This window comes from Oryctolagus cuniculus, assembly GCF_964237555.1.
Source record: "Oryctolagus cuniculus chromosome 17 unlocalized genomic scaffold, mOryCun1.1 SUPER_17_unloc_3, whole genome shotgun sequence".
NCBI lineage: Eukaryota > Metazoa > Chordata > Mammalia > Lagomorpha > Leporidae > Oryctolagus > Oryctolagus cuniculus.
This window is the reverse complement of record NW_027208204.1, coordinates 486,083-498,334: the sequence shown is the minus strand read 5'-3', so window position 1 is coordinate 498,334 and position 12,252 is coordinate 486,083. Positions and strand designations below refer to the sequence as shown.

At 38.0% G+C, this 12,252-nt stretch overlaps 1 long non-coding RNA gene and 1 pseudogene across 2 annotated transcripts in view; one reads left to right on the top strand and one right to left on the bottom strand.

The window, feature by feature from the left end:
* Positions 1-12,252, top strand: part of LOC138847904 (uncharacterized) — a 59,701-nt gene that overhangs the window by 16,169 nt on the left and 31,280 nt on the right. Inside the window, exon 2 of one of the 2 annotated variants that reach the window (XR_011385784.1) lies at positions 3,503-3,602. The exons of the other annotated variant lie outside the window; for it this stretch is intronic. This is a non-coding gene — a long non-coding RNA (uncharacterized lncRNA). The remainder of the gene's footprint in view (positions 1-3,502; positions 3,603-12,252) is intronic. 2 annotated transcript variants of the gene reach the window in all.
* Positions 1-12,252, bottom strand: part of LOC127488569 (forkhead box protein R1 pseudogene) — a 49,821-nt pseudogene that overhangs the window by 11,112 nt on the left and 26,457 nt on the right.

Here is a 12,252-nt window from a genome sequence, read left to right as displayed (position 1 = left end):
TGAAATTCTATCTTTTATGAAAGATTGGGAACAACTTTTTTTATCACTTTTATTTTTAAGGATTTGTTTATTGCATGGACTTAAAGCAATCACAGGATCTCTGGCATGATTTGCCCACCTTCAATCTCCAACCTTCAATGCCACTGCATTACTCTTTCTCAAAATGTAAATCTTATCCAGTCACATACTTCTTTACAATTCCATCAATAGCATTTAGAGTAAAATGCAAATTCCTGAGTTGGCATACAAGATACTCTAATATCTTACTCTTTCTAATCTATCCCCTATTTTCATAGACCTATGTGACTTGAGCTATGCTGAACTGTATGTACATGAATTGTGCACTTCATTCTGCTGTCCGTAGACATAGGACTATATGGTCCACTTTGCACAGTGTGTTCATCTATTTCTTAGCGAATTTCATTTCATTCTTAAAGACCAGTCCAGATATCACTTTCTTCTAAGAAGCCTTTCCTGATCTGAGACTAGTTGGAGTACTTATCATAATATACTATAATTTTTGAAGCCTCCAAGAGGATTATTTTCTTGCTCAGTGGCCTCAGCAGATGGAAATAATTAGGCATGTTAAAAAAATCATATAAAGAATTGAGATATCAAGGATTAGAACTGCAAATACATGATAAAACGCTTTCAACTAAACCTTACATGGTAGACTATGAAAAATATCTGAAAGGAAATAACCTACAGAACTATCTGAATGCTTATATGAATTCTCTTTAAGTTTTTGTTTTCTTATGCTTGAGCATAGGTTCCTCAGCTAAAAGCAAACATAAGGTGATGTTTTGAAAATGAATTAGAAATAAAACAAGAGAATAACTATAAATTGCTCAAGCTGACTTGCCCCAAATGGTAGAGTTAGAAACATACCAGGGGATTCCAATTCAATCCCATCAAGGTGGCATGTGCCAATGCCATCTCACTAGTCCAAGTGATCAATTTCAGTTCACAATTGATCATAATGAAAGGACTAAGAGTCAAAGGGAGCTCATAAACAAGTCTAGTACCTGCTAACACTAACCAATAGAATAAATAAAGGGGAGAGTGATCCAACATGGGAAGTGAGATACTCAGCAGACTCATAGAATGGCAGATGTCCTAAATAGCACTCTGGCCTCAGAATCAGCCCTAAAGGCACTCGGATCTGGCTGAAAAGCCCATGAGAGTATTTCAGGCATGGAAAGCCAAGACACTCTGGCAAAAAGATCTCTGTGAGTGAGATCCCAGTGGAAAGAACAGGTCTTCAAAGAAGGAGGTACCTTTCTCTGAAGGGAGGAGAGAACCTCCACTTTGACCATGACCTTGTCTAAACAAGATAAGAGTCGGAGAACTCAGAGGGCTTCCATAGCCTTGGAAACTCATGGCTGGTCCATAGGGAGATTACTGATGCCATAGACAGGAGTGTCAATTTGTAAAGTCAACAACAGGAGTCACTGTGCACTTACTCCTCATGTAGGATCTCTGTCCTTAATGTGCTGTACATTGAGATTTAATGCTATAACGAGTACTCAAACAATATATTTCACCTTGTGTTTCTATGGGGGTGCAAACTGTTGAAATCTTTACTTAATGCATACTAAACTGATCTTCTGTAAAAAAAAAAAGAAAAAGAAATTATCAATTCCCAACTTGACTCTCACTGGGATTAAACATGACAATAGGTCTGATCTGATTTCATCATCATTTAAAAAAAAATCATCTATTACTTTTCACTTTATGTTTCTGTGTGGGAGCAAACTGTTGAAATCCTTACTTAATGTATACTAAGCTGATCTTCTGTATATTAAGATAATTGAAAATGAATCTTGACGTGAATGGAAGGGGAGAGGGAGTGGGAAAGGGGAGGGTTGTGGGTGGGAGGGACAGTATGGGGGGGAAGCCATTGTAATCCATAAGTCGTACTTTGGAAATTTATATTCATTAAATAAAAGTTAAAAAAAGCATGATCAAAGAAAAAAAAATAAGGAATAGATATTTAAGACCCTAAAAAAATGAATTAGAGATAAAACAAAAAAATAACTAACTATAAATTTTAATAAATAGAATACAGCATTTTGATAAAACAGAAACCATATAAATTAATGTACAATGCAATCAAATTTATGCATATGAGATGAAGCAAATTTATTAAATTCACTGCTTCTCAGATACTATTCTTCTAATCCTAACTTTTCTATGAAAGTAGCAAACAAGTAGGAAACTAGTTAGAATAGTAAAATATTACAAATATCTACACACATATACTCTGGTTTCTCTTCCAATCATTTAATCTTTCACCTTTTACAAGTATCTACACACATACTATTATGAACTATGATCTTGAGCAAGAAATATTTGGTGCCAATTTTGAAAAGCATTTCAGAGAAAGCTTAATTTCCAGAATTAAGTACTATTAATCAGAAAGAGAAAATAAAACATCTATAAGGAACACAACTATGTGATTCTACCTGAAAATGATCTCATTATAGTTGGATATTTATACATTTCAAATGGTGAAAATACTAGGAAGGGGATTATTAAAAAAGAACACCTCTGGATCTCAAGAGCACTTTTCAATGAAGTGCAGGGTTGACTAGATAAAGTAAATAAGATTAATGCCCCAAATTTTACTTTAATAGGTTATTTTCCAAGCAGAAAGAGATTCTGTAAACAGTTAAAAGTGAACACACACACAAAAAAACTGTTTATAAATTCTATGCAGGATTGTCATATGGCTAGGCCACTGTAGGGGACTATGTAGAACCTGAGATCCTTTGTTGACAGATGTCCAAATGTCAGTCAGTATAGGTCACATCATCTATTGAAACCAATTCTCTGGAGAGAAATTGTTGCAAATAGTGTCTCATCTTTGATAGTGCAGTCCTCGGTGAAGACTTTCTTTGTCTTTCTTTCCTGAGAGCAAATCTCTAAATCTTCTGTTGGAACGAAGAATCAGCAATCATGTTGTTGAATAAGGTTGTTGAAAGGAATAAGAGTTGCCAGCGCCGTGGCTCACTAGGCTAATCCTCCGCCTTGTGGTGCCGGCACACCGGGTTCTTGTCCTGGTCGGGGCTCGGGATTCTGTCCCGGTTGCCCCTCTTCCAGGCCAGCTCTCTGCTGTGGCCAAGGAGTGCAGTGGAGGATGGCCCAAGTGCTTGGGCCCTGCACCCCATGGGAGACCAGGATAAGTACCTGGCTCCTGCCATCGAATCTGTGCAGTGTACCGGCTGCAGCACACTGGCCGCAGCGGCCATTGGAGGGTGAACCAATGGCAAAGGAAGACCTTTCTCTCTCTCTCACTATCCACTCTGCCTGTCAAAAAAAAAAAAGGAATAAGAGTTTATGACCCTTAAATCTAAGTACTTGCCATAGCCTTCACAAATTTGGATTGCAAATTCTAAATTAGTTACAGAATTCTGTCTTAGGCTTGCTGCTCCTCCCAATACCCAAAACTATTAACATCTCCTGACTTCTGTTGATTCTTTTCCTCTTCTCTCTGCTCCAGCACAATATGGCTTCTTAAATGTCCTAACACCAATCTCTACAGGCATAGGGAAGGTAGCTAGGGGAAATGCACTTGTTTATCCCAATTCATTTAACCTAAGGTAAGTTATTTTTAGTTTTATATTTTACAATTGTTATAATTTAAAATATTAATTATATATTTAGTTAGTGTTATACCAAAGCTAATGAAATTAAGTACAGACTTCTGTTAGAAATTTCCCATTTCTTCTTCCAACATCAATAAAATGTTGTCAAGCATCAAAGATGGAGGCTGGGTGAAGAAGAGGAAAGAAAGCAGAAAAAAGAAAGAAAACAGTTTCTGAATAATTTGTTCCATATTTATTTCTTCTTTCAAAAAGATACCTACATCTTCTGCTTCCAAATAGCTAATATTTGGCACAACTTGATAAGGTATAATGATTTTTCTAGCCATTGCTGGAATCTTTATAATTAAATATGCCAGTTAAGAAAACTTGCAAAAATTATTTTTGTTTTCTTAGGTTTACAGATTTATTTATTTGAAAGGCAGAGTTACAGAGGTAGAAGGAGAAGGAGAAAGAGAGAGAGAGAGAGAGAGAGAGAGAGAGAGAGAGAGAGAGTTTTCTATCTGCTGATTTACTTCCTAAATGACTGTAACACCCAAGGCTGGGCCAGGCTTAAGCTAAGAGCCAGGAATTTCTCCTGGGTGCCACATGGGTGTCAGGGTCCCAAGAACTCAGGTCATCTTCTGCTACTTCCTAGATGCATTGTCAGGGATCTGGATCAGAAGTGAAGCAGCTGGGACACAAACCAGCATCCATATGGGATGCTGGCACTGCAGGTGGTAGCTTAAGTAGCTATACCAAATGCCAGTTCCTCAATTTTATTTTTAAAAAAAGTTAAATATCCCATTAGTTCTAAGGTATGGTAATATTAAGTAGAAACAGTATAGAATACCTAATGATTTCCAGAATTTACAAGGCTGAGAAAATTTTGATCAATGTAATTACAATTTTTTCTGTGAGACTTCCAAAAGTTCCATTTTATTACACACATATTTTAGGTATGATAGAAGTTCATTTTTACACTTTCCTGAATTTGATAAATAATGAAATACTTTCTCTGAGGCTTTGAGTAAGGAAATTAAAATATATTATTTCATCATTAAATGCATTCAATTTAAAAAAACTGTAATAGTATACAATTATTATCATTTAGTTTGTCAAATAGTTAAATCAAAGTGATAAAACATTGTAAATATCTTCAATATTGATTATAACTTATCTGTGAGCTCTGCAAGAAATACTATTTTTTAAATTTAAAAATATCCTAATATAGTACAGTTCATTGGGAAATTATTCTGTTGAGATGTCTTGCCTAATATGCTGCCTAAATGGTAATACTGTGGTCACTGAAAAATCAAACTGTTAGCATTATTGATAGAACACAGAAAAAGCCTTTGAAATATCATCACTTAAAACATTATAAGACCTAAAATATGATATAAAAACCAAATGAATTAATACCATTCAAAAATTTCCAAATATGCAGATATTTCATACTGCCAAGTAAATAACCAAATTAATTGGTGTGTATATGTGGTGCTGGCATCACAAGCAGTGGCTGAATATGTTGAGCCACAATGTCAGCTCCAAACTGCAAATCATTTTCTTTACATTGAACCCTGGAAATGATTAAGAATCTGTTAGTTCTCACTCTGTCTCTCCCTCTCTCTGCCAGCCTCCTTTCAACTAAATAAATCTCTAAGGAAAATGAGATCAGTGCTGTGGTACAGTGTGGTAAGCCACTACCTCCAACTCCCAGCTGCTCCACTTCTATTCCAGCTCCCTGCAAATGTGACTGGGGAAGCAGTGGAAAATGGCTTAATACTTTGGCTCCTGTCACCCCATGGGTGACCCAGATCATTGAGTTTCTGGCTCCTGGTTTCAGCCTGGCCCAGCCTAACTGTTGCAGCCATTTGAGGATGGATGGATGATGGATGATCAATTTCTCTCTCTTCCTTCCTCCCTCCCTATCATTCTGCTATTCAAATAGATAGAATACAACTTTTTAATTTTATTATTATTATCATGAGAGAGAGAGAGACAGACAGACAGACAGACAAACTGACTCTATCTACTGGTTCATTCACCAAATAGCTTCAATGGACAGAGCTGGGCCTGTCTGAAGCTAGGAGCTAGCAGCTCTTTCTGGGCACAGGGGACCAAGTACGTTATTTAGCACATAGAATAAGTACTAGGTATTATTGTTAGTATTGAATAATAACAGAAATATACTAGGTGATAAGCTTTAAAATGCAAATTGACATTAAGAAGCCTAATATGAAATTTCTACATTTATGAAAATAGTCTAAATTTTCTCACCACTAAGTTTATACTCAATAAAATATTTTGACCTTATATCAAAAATAAATGCATAAATGTTCTCATAAAAATTAATTACTGTATTCTAAGATCCCTCTAATTCTAAATGTCTGTGACTGTTAAATCATTAGCATTTATTGGGAGCCAAGATGGCGGAATAGTGAGGGCGTGCACCGATAGTCCGGGAAAATTTAGTTTAATAAAAGGGGAGTTACGGCAGCCGCAGAAAATAGAACCAAACAAAAAATTGCAGGGGAAACCCTTCTGGATGGAGCAGGCGTGAATCGGAGGACCTACTGGGAGAACAAGGTCGCCCACCGCGCGGAAGCCAAGTCGCGGGACCCAGCCGCAGAAGCCCCAGGGTCTGCGCGACAGTGCTCCAAGGGGAGTGCATGCCACACAGAAAACAGCGGGGAGACTTGGGATGCTCAGGGCTCCGAGTCCACACATCGGCGCTGGAAGGGGAGGTGAGCTCAATAACCCGAGACATTGGTGGGGAAACGGGGGTCAGAATCTAGAGGGGGGCCGGAAAGTGCAGCAAACTCACTACCGGAAAGAAGGAAAAAAAAAAGCTTCAGGGTTTCTCTTCCCCCTAACCTTGCAAAGGTTACAAGGCTGCAAGGCTTGAAGAATTCCCAAGAGACAAAGAGCAGGCCTCCTCTTTGGATTTACATATCAATGGGGGAGAGTTAAGGAACTGAGTCACTACAATTCAGTAGCCTAGGCAACCCAGTGGGAGTCCAGAGGAGCCAAAGACTGGAAGCTAAATACCATCAATTCTGCACAGCCCTGCCCTGCAGTGTTACTTACCCCCTGAATAAATAAAATAAATAAATAAATAAAAAGAGAGAGATTTACCACGCATAACCTGAGGGTGTCACCTTTGCACACCCTTAACCAGGAAGAACCAGGCAGAGCTCTCAGGCCGCACCCATCTCAAGCCTCCAAGGCTCCTCCAACAGCAGGCAGTCCACTTAACACGGACACAGTATAAAAAAAAAAAAAAAGAAAAAAAAGCGCACAGTGACGCAAGAAGAATTAACTATGCCGAGTAACAAACACAGAAATAGAGGGAGCAAGATCAACGATGACACTCTGATGCCTCCAAATAAGCAAAACACCCCAAGCCAAGATTATGAAAATGATGAGATAGAAGAAATGCAAGATACGGATTTCAAAAAATTTATGATAAGAACATTTAGAAGTTTTCAAAAGCAAATCCTTGAACTACAGAAATCCTTAATGGACAAGATTGAAAATCTTTCTCGTGAAAATGAAATTTTAAGGAAGAGTCAAAATGAAACTCAGAAACTAGTAGAACAGGAAAGTGTAATAGTCAAGAGAAATCAAAATGAAATGAAGAGCTCAATAGATCAAATGACAAACACATTAGAAAGCCTTAAAAACAGAATGGGTGAAGCAGAAGAGAGAATATTGGACTTAGAAGATAGAGCACAGGAAAACATACAGTCAAACCAAAGAAAAGAAGAGGAAATTCGAAACCTAAAAAATATTGTTGGGAATCTACAGGATACTATTAAAAAAACCAACATTCGAGTTCTAGGAGTTCCTGAAGGCATGGAGAGAGAGAAAGGATTGGAAGGCCTTTTTAGTGAGATACTAGCAGAGAACTTTCCAGGTTTGGAGAAGGACAGAGATATCCTAGTACAGGAAGCTCATAGAACCCCCAATAAACATGACCAAAAGAGATCCTCACCACGACACGTGGTAATTAAACTTACCACAGTGAAACATAAAGAAAAGATCCTAAAATGTGCAAGAGAGAAACGTCAGATTACTCTCAGAGGATCTCCAATCAGACTCACAGCTGACTTCTCATCAGAAACCCTACAAGCTAGGAGGGAATGGCGAGACATAGCACAGGTGCTAAGAGAGAAAAATTGCCAGCCCAGAATATTATATCCTGCCAAGCTCTCATTTGTGAATGAAGGTGAAATAAAGACCTTTCATAGCAAACAGAAATTGAAAGACTTTGTGGCCACTCGTCCGGCCCTGCAAAAGATACTTAAAGATGTGCTACACTCAGAAACACAGAAACACGGCCATCAATATGAAAGAAGGGAAAGGAAGAACACCTACCAGTAAAAGAGCATGGGAAGCTCAAAGCATATACTAGAAAATATTTCCGGGAAAATGGCAGGGCAAAGTCACTACGTATCAATTGTCACATTGAACATTAATGGTCTGAATTCTTCAGTTAAAAGACACCGTTTGGCTGACTGGCTCACAGAACACAACCCAACTATTTGTTGCCTACAAGAAACACATCTCTCTAACAAAGAGGCATGCAGACTGAAAGTGAAAGGTTGGAAAAAGATATTCCATGCCAACAGAAACCAAAAAAAAGCAGGTGTAGCCATATTAATATCAGACAAAATAAACTTTAATACAAAAACTGTTAAGAGAGACAAAGAGGGACACTATATAATGATTAAGGGTTCAATTCAACAGGAAGATGTAACTATTATAAATGTATATGCACCTAATTACAGGGCACCGGTCTATTTAAAAGATATGTTAAGGGACTTAAAGGGAGATTTAGATTCCAATACAATAGTACTGGGGGACTTCAATACTCCACTCTCAGAAATAGACAGATCATCCGGACAGAAGATCAACAAGGAAACAGCAGATTTAATTGACACTATTGCCCAAATGGATCTAACAGATATCTACAGAACTTTCAACCCTACATCTACAGACTTCACATTCTTCTCAGCAGCGCATGGAACCTTCTCTAGGATTGATCACATACTAGGCCATAAAGCAAGTCTCAGCAAATTTAAAAGAATTAGAATCATACCATGCAGCTTCTCAGACCACAGCGGGATGAAGCTGGAAATTAGCAACTCAGGAAACCCCAGAAAGTATGCAAACACATGGAGACTGAACAACATGCTCCTGAATGAACACTGGGTCATTCAAGAAATCAAAAGAGAAATCAAAAACTTTCTGGAAGTAAATGAAGACAACAACACAACATATCAAAACTTATGGGATACAGCAAAAGCAGTATTGAGAGGCAAATTTATAGCAATAGGTGCCTATATCAAGAAATTGGAAAGGTACCAAATAAATGAGCTTTCAGCGCACCTCAAGGACCTAGAAAAACTGCAGCAAACCAAACCCAAATCTAGTAGGAGAAGAGAAATAATTAAAACCAGAGAAGAAATTAACAGGATTGAATCAAAAAAAAACATTACAAAAAATCAGCCAAGCGAGAAGCTGGTTTTTTGAAAAAATAAACAAAATTGACACCGCATTGGCCCAACTAACTAAAAAAAGAAGAGAAAAGACCCAAATCAATAAAATCAGAGATGAAAAAGGAAACGTAACAACAGACACCACAGAAATAAAAAGAATCATCAGAAATTACTACAAGGACCTGTATGCCGGCAAACAGGAAAACCTATCAGAAATGGATAGATTCCTGGACACATGCAATCTACCAAAATTGAACCATGAAGACATCGAAAACCTAAATAGACCCATAACTGAAACAGAAATTGAAACAGTAATAAAGGCCCTCCCAACAAAGAAAAGCCCAGGACCAGATGGATTCACTGCTGAATTCTACCAGACATTTAAAGAAGAACTAATCCCATTTCTTCTCAAACTATTCAGAACAATCGAAGAAGAGGGAATCCTCCGAAATTCTTTCTATGAAGCCAGCATCACCTTAATCCCTAAGCCAGAGAAAGATGCAGCACTGAAAGAAAATTATAGACCAATATCCCTGATAAACATAGATGCAAAAATCCTCAATAAAATTCTGGCCAATAGAATACAACAACACATCAGGAAAATCATCCACCCAGACCAAGTGGGATTCATCCCTGGTATGCAGGGATGGTTCAACATTCGCAAATCAATCAATGTGATTCACCACATTAACAGACTGCAGAAGAAAAACCATATGATTATCTCAATTGATGCAGAGAAAGCATTTGATAAAATTCAACACCCTTTCATGATGAAAACTCTAAGCAAATTGGGTATAGAAGGAACATTCCTCAATATAATCAAAGCAATTTATAAAAAACCCACAGCCAGCATCCTATTGAATGGGGAAAAGTTGGAAGCATTTCCACTGAAATCTGGCACCAGGCAGGGATGCCCACTCTCACCACTGCTATTTAACATAGTTCTGGAAGTTTTAGCCAGAGCCATCAGACAAGAAAAAGAAATCAAAGGAATACAAATCAAGAAGGAAGAAGTCAAACTATCCCTCTTTGCAGACGATATGATTCTGTACTTAGAGGATCCAAAGAACTCTACTAAGAGACTATTGGAACTCATAGAGGAGTTTGGCAAAGTGGCAGGATATAAAATCAATGCACAAAAATCAACAGCCTTTGTATACACAAGTAATGCCATGACTGAGAAAGAACTGCTAAGATCAATCCCATTCACAATAGCTACAAAAACAATCAAATACCTTGGAATAAACTTAACCAAGGACGTTAAAGATCTCTACGATGAAAATTACAAAACCTTAAAGAAATAGAAGAGGATACCAAAAAATGGAAAAATCTTCCATGCTCATAGATTGGAAAAATCAACATCATCAAAATGTCCATTCTCCCAAAAGCAATTTATAGATTCAATGCAATCCCAATCAAGATACCAAAGACATTCTTCTCAGATCTAGAAAAAAATGATGCTGAAATTCATATGGAGGCACAAGAGACCTCGAATAGCTAAAGCAATCTTGTACAACAAAAACAAAGCCGGAGGCATCGCAATACCAGACTTCAGGACATACTACAGGGCAGTTGTAATCAAAACAGCATGGTACTGGTACAGAAACAGATGGATAGACCAATGGAACAGAATTGAAACACCAGAAATCAATCCAAACATCTACAGCCAACTTATATTTGATCAAGGATCTAAAACTAATTCCTGGAGCAAGGACAGTCTATTCAATAAATGGTGCTGGGAAAACTGGATTTCCACGTGCAGAAGCATGAAGCAAGACCCCTACCTTACACCTTACACAAAAATCCACTCAACGTGGATTAAAGACCTAAATCTACGTCCTGACACCATTAAGTTATTAGAGAACATTGGAGAAACCCTTCAAGATATTGGCACAGGCAAAGAATTTCTGGAAAAGTCCCGGGAGGCACAGACAGTCAAAGCCAAAATCAACTATTGGGATTGCATCAAATTGAGAAGTTTCTGTACTGCAAAAGAAACAGTCAGGAGAGTGAAGAGACAACCAACAGAATGGGAAAAAATATTTGCAAACTATGCAACAGATAAAGGGTTAATAACCAGAATCTACAAAGAGATCAAGAAACTCCACAAAAACAAAACCAACAACCCACTTAAGAGATGGGCCAAGGACCTCAATAGACATTTTTCAAAAGAGGAAATCCAAATGGCCAACAGGCACATGAAAAAATGTTCAAGGTCACTAGCAATCAGGGAAATGCAAATCAAAAGCACAATGAGGTTTCACCTCACCCCGGTTAGAATGGCTCACATACAGAAATCTACCAACAACAGATGCTGGAGAGGATGTGGGGAAAAAGGGACACTAGCCCACTGTTGGTGGGAATGCAAACTGGTCAAGCCACTATGGAAATCAGTCTGGAGATTCCTCAGAAACCTGAATATAACCCTACCGTTCGACCCAGCCATCCCACTCCTTGGAATTTACCCAAAGGAGTTTAAATTGATAAAGAAAAAAGCGGTCTGCACCCTAATGTTTATTGCAGCACAATTCACAATAGCCAAGACCTGGAACCAACCTAAATGCCCATCAATGGTAGACTGGATAAAGAAATTATGGGATATGTATTCTTTAGAATACTATACCGCAGTAAGAAACAACGAAATCCAGTCATTTGCAACAAAATGGAGGAATCTGGAACACATCATGCTGAGTGAAATAAGCCAGTCCCAAAGGGACAAATACCATATGTTCTCCCTGATCGGTGACAACTGACTGAACACCAAAAAGGAAACCTCCTGAAGTGAAATGGACACTATGAGAAATGGTGACTTGATCAGCATAGCCCTGACTGCTAATGGACAACTTAATACATTATCCCTCATAGTATTTTTTTTGTCTGTTCTACTTAATATGACTGGTTTAATTCTGTAATTATCACACAGTTATTCTTAAGTGTTGAAAATTAACTGAAATGTGATCCCTGTTAAACATAAAAGTGGGAATAAGAGAGGGAAGAGATGTATAATTTGGGGCATGCTCGGGCTGACTTGCCCCAATTGGTAGAGTTGGAAACATACCAGGGGATTCCAATTCAATCCCATCAAGGTGGCATGTGCCAATGCCATCTCACTATTCCAAGTGATCAATTTCAGTTCACAATTGATCATAATGAAAGGACTAAGA